Source organism: Marmota marmota, unplaced genomic scaffold (assembly GCF_001458135.2).
Source record: "Marmota marmota marmota unplaced genomic scaffold, marMar, whole genome shotgun sequence".
Taxonomy (NCBI): Eukaryota; Metazoa; Chordata; class Mammalia; order Rodentia; family Sciuridae; genus Marmota; species Marmota marmota.
The window spans coordinates 25,315,793-25,327,167 of NW_025999982.1; the positions used below are offsets into that span (position 1 = coordinate 25,315,793).

Below are 11,375 nucleotides of genomic sequence, written 5' to 3' on the forward strand. Positions count from 1 at the left end.
AATTTATGAAACGTCCTGGAATTATGCTCTTACAATTAGTGTACTTTACCATATGTGGATTCTGCCTTGATAATATTATTTAAAAAGAAACAATCTACACTGAGCTTCTAGGGAAGATGTGTCAAGGAACTGCACTAGCAAAAGAACAGCTATGTAAAAGTGAATGTTTTACAGCAGTTATTTGCAGTGATTCTTAGGTCTGCCTGAGGACCCCACTACATTAAATAACAAAGCTTATTCAGATTCATGTTCTCACATTGCATCCAGTCATCCTGGATTGTAACTAGATAATTATCAGCTTAATGAATTATTCAAGTAATTATTTATACCCTAGTATCTGAGAATCCTTAGTCAAAGAGATTATGTAATTCAGGTTAACAATACAGCATATTGAGAATCTGGGTTAGAATGAAGAGGTGGCTACTTCTGAGCTCAACTAGAATTTCATTTTCCAGCATAATGTCATGATTTATCTCAAACATTTCAAGAAATTAACAAATTTATTCAAGTTAATAGAAATAAATTACTTTCAAATTTCAAAACCACAATAACTCATGAAATAACTCAGCTATTTGGGACTTAATCACATGGTCATGCTTCACTTCAATGAAATTTGAGATTTTTATGATTGAGGTGACAATATACTCTGTAAAAATCAAAATTTCATTACTTAAAGAAGGGGGAGCATAAAGGTTGAGCTAAACAACTAGCAATCTCTATAAATGGTATCCTTCATGCAAGATAAATACATGCAAATAAACTGAAGAATAAAAATTATTTTATGCTACCATTTTTATTATGGAAAGAAAATATTTGAGTATTGGAGAGTTTATATTATAAATTATTTTATATAAGGTAAAGCCTTAGCACATAATAAATATTTTTATTTAATGAAAGCAATAATAAAACAAGAAAGGAAGGAATATTGAGTGGGATTGAGTGGGACTTAATCATACCATATTAAATAAAAGTTGTTTAAGTTGTTGACATTAATTACTTTTTTAAGTGTTAGGAATATAATTCAAATACTCTAAAGCTAAGGACAAAACAAATGAAACTAATTTTAAACTGAATTTGAAGGAGAGATATAATATTAGGTAGCTTCAAAATAGAGAATTTAATGAGGGCTAAGAAGTCACATTATTGATACTGTTTTAATAATAGATGCATCATCTGCTGTGAAAAGCAAAAAAGAAAGAAAAGAAAAGAAATATGTACATTTTTTAGAGAGAAACTTTCTAGCTCAAAGAAGAAAGAACAGATTTTAGAATATAACAAACATGGTCTAATACTGAATAACTGAATGGATAATGGTAATTTAAAAAGTGATTTTTAAACAATTAGATAGGGAGTTAAAGAATTGGGGCAAGCAAAAATAATTATTTCTACAAGAAAATCAGTGACAAATTGAGTTGCTATTACTTTACATGACAAATTCTACATCATTCTGGGGACAGAACAAATAATATACAATTCCTTAAACCTGAAAAGTTGTAACTTTAAAAAACGTCTTTTCTTGAATAGAAATCAGTAAAGGATTAATTAGTACCTAAAATGATAGAAAGAACACATTTCAGAGAAGGCACTTGGAATTATCTGGATAGTGATACTTGGTAACAGTAAGAACCTGGACAAGTAAATTTATTTATTTTTTACTTCCTTATTCTATAAAATAGAGGGGGGTGGTAATAAGACCTTCTTCAAATGACTGTGAGTGTGAAGTTGAATGACAGGCTGGGTTAGTTAGCATTTCATTACTATAACAAAGTAGCTAAGATAATCAACCTAAAAAAAGGAAAAGATTATTTTGGTTCATAATTTTGGTGGCTCCAGCGAATGTTTGGCGACATTGCTTCTGGACTTGTGAGGCAGCACATCATGGTGAGGAATTGAGGTGGAGTAAAGCCACTCACCTAATGAGGATAGGAAGTGAAGAGAGAGAGGGAGACCAATATTCCACAATTCCCTTCAAGGGCACATCTCCAATGACCTGAGCACCCCCACTAGGCCCACCTCTTAAAGGTTCCATTGCTTTGCAATAGTCCAAGGGCTGGGGAACAAGACCTCAACATGTGGGCCTCTGTGGGACATTGCAGATCCAAACTATAGAACAGATGCAAAGTATTTAGTGCAATGTCTTGAATATAGGTCTTTGAAAAAAAGTCAGTCTTATTGTTATATCTGCTACAACTGTCATAAAAATATAGATTAAAAACGACATCTAATTCCAAAGAAAAAGCAAGTAAGTATGGCTTTTTTTCACTGAGATCTAATAAATTAGGAATACTGCAATACACTTTAAGATCATTTTGAGAGATGTTCATCTTTCAGAAATCATGATCTGTTTGTAGTTTTAGATTTGATGGTTTATGCTTCTCTTTGCTTTTAATCACACAATCTTCTCTGCTTGGAATTTCTATTTCTTTATCTATTCTCCCACATTCTTTCCTTTTATTTGTTCTTCTTAGATATACATGACAATAGAGTGTATTTTGACACATTATACATAAATGGACTATAAGTTATTCTAATTAGAATCCTATTATTGTGGTTGTACATGATGTGGAGTTACACTGGTCATGTAATCATACATGAACATAGGAAAGTAATGTCTGATTTATTCTACTGTCTATCCTATTCCCATCCATCCTTTCTTCCCTTCATTTCCCTTACTCTTATCTATTAAACTTCTATTCTTCCTCTCTCCACCTTGTTGTGTGTTAGCATTCACATACCAGAGAAAACTTCCAGCTATTGGTTTTCTGGGATTGGCTTATTTCACTTAGCATGATAGTTTTCTGGGATTGGCTTATTTCACTTAGCATGAAACATAATTTCATTGTTCTTTGAAGATGAATAATAGTCCATTGCATATATACACCCACCACATTTTCTTCATCCACTCTTCTGTTGAAGGGCACTTAGGTTGGTTCCATAAATTAGCTATTGTGAATTGAGCTGCTATAAATATTGATGTGGCCATGTCACTATACTATGCTGATTTTAAGTCCTTTGGGACTTATATACAGAGGAGTGAGATAATTGGGTCAAATGATGGTTCCATTTTATGTTTTCTGAAGACTCTCCATACTGCTTTCCAGAGTGGTTGTGCTACTTTGCATCCCCACCAGCAATTTATGAGTGAACCTCTTTCACCACATCCATGCAAACATTCATTGTTACTCCTAGTCTTGATAATTGCCATTCTGACTAGAGTGAGATGAAATCTCAGTGTAGTTTTAATTTGTATTTCTCTAATTGCTAGTGATGTTGAAGATTTTTTCACATATTTGTTGACTGTATTTCTTCTTTTGTGAAGTGTCTCTTGAGTTCCTTAACCCATTTATTAATTGGGTTATTTGTTTTTTGGTGTGAAGCTTTTTGCATTCTTTATATATCATGGAGATTAATGCTCTGAGCTGCAGGTGGAGAAAATTTTCTCCCATTTGGAGGCTCTCTCTTCACATTATCCATTGTTTCCTTTGATGTGAAGAAGTTTTTAGTTTGATACCATCTCATTTATTGATTTTTAACATTTTACTTCTTGTGCTTTAGGAGTCTTGTTGAGGAATTCAGTTCAAAAGTCAACATGATTGAGAGTTGGGCCTACTTTTTCTTCTAGTAGGTGTGATGTTTCATGTAATACCTGGATCTTTGATCCACCTTGAGTTGAGTTTTGTTCAGGGTGAGAGATAAGGGTTAAATTTCATTTTGCTACATATGGAGTTGCATTTTTTTCTAGCACCATTGGTTGAAGAAGCCATCTTTTCTCCTATGAATGTTTATGGTGTCTTTGTCTGGTATGAGATAACTGTATTTATGTGAGTTTGTTCTCTGTGTCTTCCATTCTATTTCATTTGTCTTCATGTCTGTTTTTGTGCCAATACCATGCCATTTTTGTTATAGCTCTGTAGTATAATTTAAGGTCTGGTAGTGTGATGCCTCCTAAGTCAGTTTTCTTGATGTAGATTGCTTTGGCAATTCTAGGCCTCTTATTTTTCCAAATGAATTTCATAATTGCCATTTCTATTTCTATGAAGAACACTCTTAGAATTTTAATAAGAACTGCATTAAATCTGTATAGTGCATTTGGTAGTGTGGCCATTTTGATGATATTTATTCTGCCTATCCAAGAATATGGGAGAGCTTTACATCTTCTAATGTCTTCTTCAATGTCTTTCTATAGTGTTCTGTAGTTTTCATGGTAGAGGTGTTTCATCACTTTTGTTAGATTCATTCCCAAATATTTTTTTCTGAGGCTTTTGTGATTGGGATAGTTTTCCTAATTTCTCTCAGTTGTTTTACCACTGATGTATACAAACACAATTGATTTATGGGTGTTAATTTTATATTCTACTACTTTACTGAATTCATTTATGAGTTCTAGATGTTTTCTAGTAGAGTTTTTTTTTTGGGGGGGGTCTTTTAAATATAAAATCATGATGTTGGTAAATAGGGATAGTTTGAATTCTTTTTCTATTCATATTCATTTAATTTCTTTCCTCTGTCTAATTGCTCTGGCGAGATTTTCCAGGACTATGTTGAATAGAAGTGGCGAAAGAGTATTTCTTTGTCTTGTTCCAGTTTTTAGAAGGAATGCTTTCAATTTTTCTCCATTTAGAATGATGTTGACTGTGGGTTTAGCAAAGATAGCTTTTGTAATGTTGAGGTATGCTCCTACTATCCCTAGTTTTTCTCTAATGTTTTGCACATGAAGGTGTAATATATTTTGTCAAATGCTTTTTCTGCATCTATTGAAATAATCATGTGATTCTTGTCTTTAAAGCTACTGGGGTGATGATTTATACTTATTGATTTTCATATGTTGAACCATCCTTGCATTCCTAGAATGAACACTACTTGATCATGGTTCATTATCTTTTTAATGTTTTTGTATGAAATTTGCCAGTATTTTATTAAGAATTTTTGCGCCTATGTTCATCAGGGATATTGGTCTGAAGTTTTCTTCCTTTGATTAGTCTTTGTCTGTTTTGGTATCAGGATAATACTAGCTTCATAGAAAGAGTTTGGAAGTATTCCTTCCTTTTCTAGTTCATGAAATAATTTGAGGAGTTTTGGTGTAGTTATTCTTTGAAGGTCTGGTAAAACTTGGTTGAGAATCTGTCTGGACATGGGCTTTTCTTTGTTAGTAGGCTTTTTATAATATCTTCAATTTTAATACTTGAAATTGATCTGTTTAAATATTCTGTATTCCGGATTCAATCTGAGTAGGTTATGTCCCTAGAAATTGTCAATATCTTCAAGATTTTCTATTTTATCAGCATATAAATTTTCAAAATAGTTTGATTATCACCTATATTTCATAGTGTCCTTTTTGATATTTCCTTTTTCATCACAAATTTTAGTAAGTTCATTTTTCTCTCTCTCTCTTTGTTAGCTTGGCTAATGGTTTATAATTTTTTTTATTTGTATTTTTAAAGAACGAACTTTTTGTTTCATCAATTTTTAGGATTTTTGTTTCAATTTTGTTGATTTCAGCTTTGATTTTAATTATTTTCTGTCTTTTACTGCTTTTGGTATCGATTTGTTCTTCTTTTTCTATGGTTTTGATAATAATGTTAGGTTATTTACTTGATGACTATCTGTTTGTTCTTTTAATGAATGAGCTCAGTGCAATGAACTTTTCTCTTAAAACCCCATTCATTCATAGTTTCCCAGAGATTTTGATATGTTGTATTGCTATTCTCATTTACCTCTAAGTATTTTTTAAAATTTCATCCTGGTATCTTCTAGAATCCATTGACCATTTAATAGCATATTGTTTAGTCTCCAGGTGTTAGAGTAGCTTTTATTTTTTATTTTATCATTGATTTCTAATTTTGTATTTAGTTAGAATTGCTTTTGTGGCCTAAAATATGACCTATTTTAGAGAAGGATCCATGTGCTGCTGAGGACAAAGTGTATTCAGTCATTGATGGATGAATTATTCTTTTTTTTGGTGGTGAAGTGGTACTGGGGACTGAACTCAGGGGCACTCTAAAACTGAGCCACATCCCCAGCCCTGTTTTCTATTTTATTTAGAGACAGGGTCTCACTGAGTTGCTTAGTGCCTTGCCTTTGCTAAGGCTGGCTTTGAACTTGCTATCCTCCTGCTTCAGCCTCCCAAGCTGATGGGATTACAGGCATGTGTTATCACATCTAGCTTGAAATATTCTTTATATGTTTTTTAGGTCTAAATTATTCATTGTATTTTTTAGTTCTGTAACTTCTTTATCTAGTTTTGTTTGGAAGATATATCCAGTGGTGAGGGAGGTGTGTCAAAGTCACCTGGCATTATTGTGTTGTGATCTATTTGGTTCTAGAAATTGAGAAGAGTTTTCTTGATATACATAGATATTCCATTGTTTGGGGCATAAATATTTATGATTGTTATATCTGGTTGATGTACAATTCCCTTAAGCAGTATGAAATATTCTTCTTTGTCCCTTCTGATTAATTTTGGCTTGAAGTCCACTTTATCTTATATGAAGATAGATACCTCTGCTTGTTTACAAGGTCCATGTAAATGATATGATTTTTCCCAGCCTTTTATCTTCAGCCCATGGATGCCTTTGCCTATGAAGTGAATCTCATGGAGACAGCCTATTTTATAGGCATATATATATATATATATATATATAAATAAAGTAAAAATTTAAAAAGTAATATAAAAATGGAAATATATTAATCAAATATCCTGGTCCTCAAAATTCTGATCTATGGAAAATAGCTGGCTTCAAAAATGCTAAAAATGAGAAAAAAATCCAAATATGAATATATGTAAATGTCTATGACCCATTAAGGCCACAATTAAACAGAAAAAAAATCAATGTGTTCTCTCTCAGCTTCCCTTCTCAGCAGCTTCTCAGGTGGGGTCATCTGGAGTGTGATGCTTGCTCCATCAGTGTTAGGTTGCTGGAGTGAGAGAGGCAATCTGGTAGGCAAAACTCCTGAAGGTGGGGTTTAGGCTTAGGTGTGCTCCATGTTCTTCACTGAATATCAATTAGTCTGGAGATTTTAAATAAGTGCACTTCTAGGGCCCAGCAACTGTTGGTCCACACTGGAAGACTGTACTTTAGGAATCTCTTCTAGGTTTCTTTCATGTGGTGGAGGAGCCAATACTTAGACCCCATATTTCCTGGTCTTGGATTGCATCTCCAAAGTTAATCTCTCCCACCCCTGCCCTTTCAAATTCCAGGCCAGTTGCATGTCTCCTAGCTGGCCCTGCTATCCCCTGGATCAGAGAGGAAGAGGAAGAGTCTGGTGGGTTTACATGACCAGTAGTCCCCTGTGTAAACTTCTCACAGTGTCTGATTCTATACTGGTAACTTAGGCACACTATGTCATTCAATGTGGGATTTCCAGGCCTGTATTTGGTGCAAACTTGAGTTTTCCAAGAATTGGCTTCCCCAGCTGCTGGCCCATGTCATGGCTGCAAAATGTTTTTTTCTTGCCCTCCACACAGATGTGGCTTCTTTTCTGCACAAGGATATTGTGCAGCATGCATTTTACATTAAGTGGGCATTGTCTTTGATCTCTAAACTATGCATATGAAGACACATCACAGGACTCCTAAAAATGTGGGTTCCTTTAATTCCTATCCTTCCACTTTGGCTAAGGAGGGACTGTTCTGGCTCTTGCCTCTGGTTGGGGCAGCAGCTGTAGAGCTGAGGATTTCTTTCTTATTTTATTATACCCAACCTCCTGATGGTTTGAATGCCCAGTAAAGTCCCACCCCAATTTTTTTGTTTTTTTTAACCCACCTTGCTGAGAAGATGCCTATCTGCTTTCTTGATTTCATGCCATAGGGCAGCCAGGAAAGTGACTTTCTCTATTCTGCCATTTTGAGACCTCCTATCTTTCCCCAATTCTAATCACTTAGATTTACCTAAGTTTTCTGACAGGCACCTATAATACTTAACATGTAATATTACCATTAAGATTAACATGTAATCTTACTACACTTTTTTATAAAAGTGATTATGTTGGTCAACCTTCTTAAGAACATAAGTGGTTGCTAGGTATTTGCATTTTATTGCTCAAAATAGAGTCCATCTTACCACAGGCATGCGGTAAATATTATGATTTGGATTTAAGTAGTTGAATAGGTTCTTTACAAATCTGTTAAAGTTGTGATAAAATTTAAAACTATTAATATGTTCAAGAAGTATTGAAAAATACTTAGATAAGGTGGATAAAATATATGGTGTGTTTGCACAACATGGTGACTCTAGATAATGATAATCCTCTGTATATCAAAAAGCTAAAAGGACAGACTTTGAATATTTTCACCTTAAAGAAATGATAAGTGTTTAAAGAGACAGATATATTTAAACTGATTTAGACTTTATTCATTATATACATGTATCAAACATTACATAGTTCTCTATTGTTTGATTTTTGTGTTTTTATGTATCAGTTCAAAAATAAATTTAATTTTTTTTTAAATAAGCAGATCAAGTTACCTAAATACATTTAAAGATTATTTTCATGGAGAACATTGCCCTCCAGACAAATATCCTTGCCACCAAGTGAATTTGGGACATTTAATTAGATGAACCATGATCATTCTAGCACTTATTTCATTCTGGTGTATACTTGTGCTTCTTTTTTTTCTTTCCACTAATTTCTCATTCATTAGCCAGAACCATAATATCTAAATAAAAGTACAATTAAATAATCTTTTGATTCTTTATAAGATTAAACATTTGCTTTGAAAATATTTTATTGTATCAGAAATTGTTTCTGTTGTTACAACTTTCAGTTCTTCAATAATTTGAAATATATATTATGTCCAATGAAACATGAAACTTACAAAGTGTCTTTTTACTCAAATGATTTTTATTACTAGTATTAATTTGAATAGTAAGTTTCAGGTACCTTTATTTCTTTATAATTTTTTTGAAAAGGCATTTATTCAGCATCATATCACACTATTTATTACAGTTTAGCAATCAACAGCATGGGTGCAAATAAAAAAGAAAGTCTACATCAAAATCCTTTGTTGGAATCCATTACAGTTTCCACAGAACAGAAACTAAAATAAACTGTTATACAATTAGTCACAAATACACTCCTTGAGTTTTTTTGCCCATACACATGAATATTGTCTAAAGCATGTCTTCTTTTCCCCTATCACTTCATTGGCTCTCCTCTCATGCTAAGCATTGTTTCCTAGCAGTATTAAAACCTAGCGCCACTGCCATAGCTACTGCTGCTGCTAGAACTGCCATAGCCATCTTAGTTTCATGGTTTGGCAAAGTACTGGCCTCTACCACCATAAAGTCTAGAGATTCTGCTTCCAAAGTTTCTACCCTTCATGGGTCCAAAATCTGATGACTGATAGTAGTAATTGCCAAAATCATTGTAACTCCCACCACCTTCAAAATTGCTTCCACTACCACCTCCAAAGCCGCCTCTGCCTCCTCCATTGTTATAGCTGTCATAGCTACCCCTCCTGCCATAGCCACTGCCCTAGTTTCCATAAACCTATCCACCACTTCCATAGCCTCTTTTTCCTCCAGAGTAACCAGGGCCACCTCCTCCATAACCACCATCGTTATCAAATCCATTGTAGCCATCCTGCTGCCACCATATCCACCACCATGGTTGGCCCTTAAGCCACCATGGCCACTGAAGTTTCCTCCACTACCAAAATTGTCCTTTCCACCAAAACCAGCTCCACAACCACCACCAGTTTCCAAAACCACCTTGACCTCTTTGGCCAGATGAAGCACTAGACATCTCTTGCTTTGACAAGGCTTTCCTCACTTCGCAGTTGTGGCCATTCACAATATGGTATTTCTGAATAACAATCTTATCCACAGAGTCATGGTCATCAAAAGTAACAAAAGCAAAGCCCCTTTTCTTTCCACTGCCTTGGTTAATCATGATTTCAATAGCTTAAATTTTCCCATACTGTTCAAAATAATTCCATAGGTGATGTTCTTCAGTGTCTTCTTTAATGCCGCCAACACAGATATTTTTCACAGTTAAGTGGGTCCTTGGTCTTTGAGAATCTTCTCTTGAGACAACTCTCTTTGATCCTATAACTGTTCCATTCACCTTGTGTGGTCTTTCATTCATAGCTGCATCCACTCCCTCCACAGTGGCATAAGTGACAAACCCAAAGCCCCTGGAGTGCTTGGTGTTTTGGTCTCTCATTACCATACAATCCTTGAGCATTCCCCATTGCTCAAAATGGCATCTCAGACTCTCATCAGTTGTTCCAAAGCTCAGCCCTAAGATGAATAACTTCTGTGGCTGTTCAGGTACTTTACATGACTCTGATTTAGGTAGTAGGAAGAGAGACTTTAACTATTCTTTCTCATCAGCATCCCCGGGCAGAAAGGGCTTTATAAATTGTTTTTTGGGGGGTGGGTTTACTGGGGATTGAACTCAGGGGTACTTAACCACTGAGTCACACCCCCAGCCCAATTTTGTGTTTTATTTAGAGGCAGGGTCTCACTGAGTTGCTTAGCACATCACTTTTTACTGAGGCTGGCTTTGAACTTGAAATCTTCCTGCCTCAGCCTCCAGAGCCACTGGGATTACATGCATGCACCACCATGCCCAGCATTTATAAATTTTTTAATAAACTATTTTCCATGTACTTGGCACTCAAAGCAATTCAATTTATATTATCTTTCAATTCAATCATTATATATGTATTGATAAAGACAAAGGTAACTATAAACATGATCCCTGACTTTATTATATAGTGTCCAGCCTAGAGGGATGACATTTATTCATTGACATTTTATTTTTATTTATAAAAAGCATTTAAAAAATGCCCTTTATGAAAGACTTCTATCCTGAAAAAAATTAAGACTAACAATGTAAAAAAGATTCAAATCAAGAGGGAAAGAAACGAAAAATTAACTATGACGTAAGGGGAGAGTGAAATAAAACTCTAGTAGAAAAGCTGTTGTTGGAGCACAGGAAATATTTTGTATAAGGTAGGAAAAGATCAGAGAATACTTTTTTTTGAGAAGTTGGCATTGAAGGTGATAGACAAGAACACTGATAAATGGAGAAAAACCTCCAGATCAAGAAGATATTTACAAAATCATCAAGTTATTCTGTAACAAGTGTTTCGATGGTACATGTTGTAGAGCACCTGGGAGGAAAGATGGTACAGCACAGTATACATGGTATGACAGAAACATCTTCAAACAGTGACAGGATGGCTAGAATCACCAGTGGGAACAGTATGGAAAACATGCTAAGCAGTTCAGAGAAATGGAGAATTACAGGAAATTTTAAACAGATGTCATGAGAACTCAGGTGGTTTTAAAGGGGAAAGAGTCAGATTAAAAAAACACAATTATTTAATTTAACAAAGTAAATATATATTTTATATATATATATATATA

The 11,375-nt window shown here is 34.3% G+C and overlaps 1 pseudogene; it reads right to left on the bottom strand.

Moving 5' to 3' along the window:
- Positions 1 to 9,246: 9,246 nt before the first annotated feature.
- The window catches only part of LOC107143685, a 5,906-nt pseudogene continuing 3,777 nt past the window's right edge, over positions 9,247 to 11,375 (bottom strand).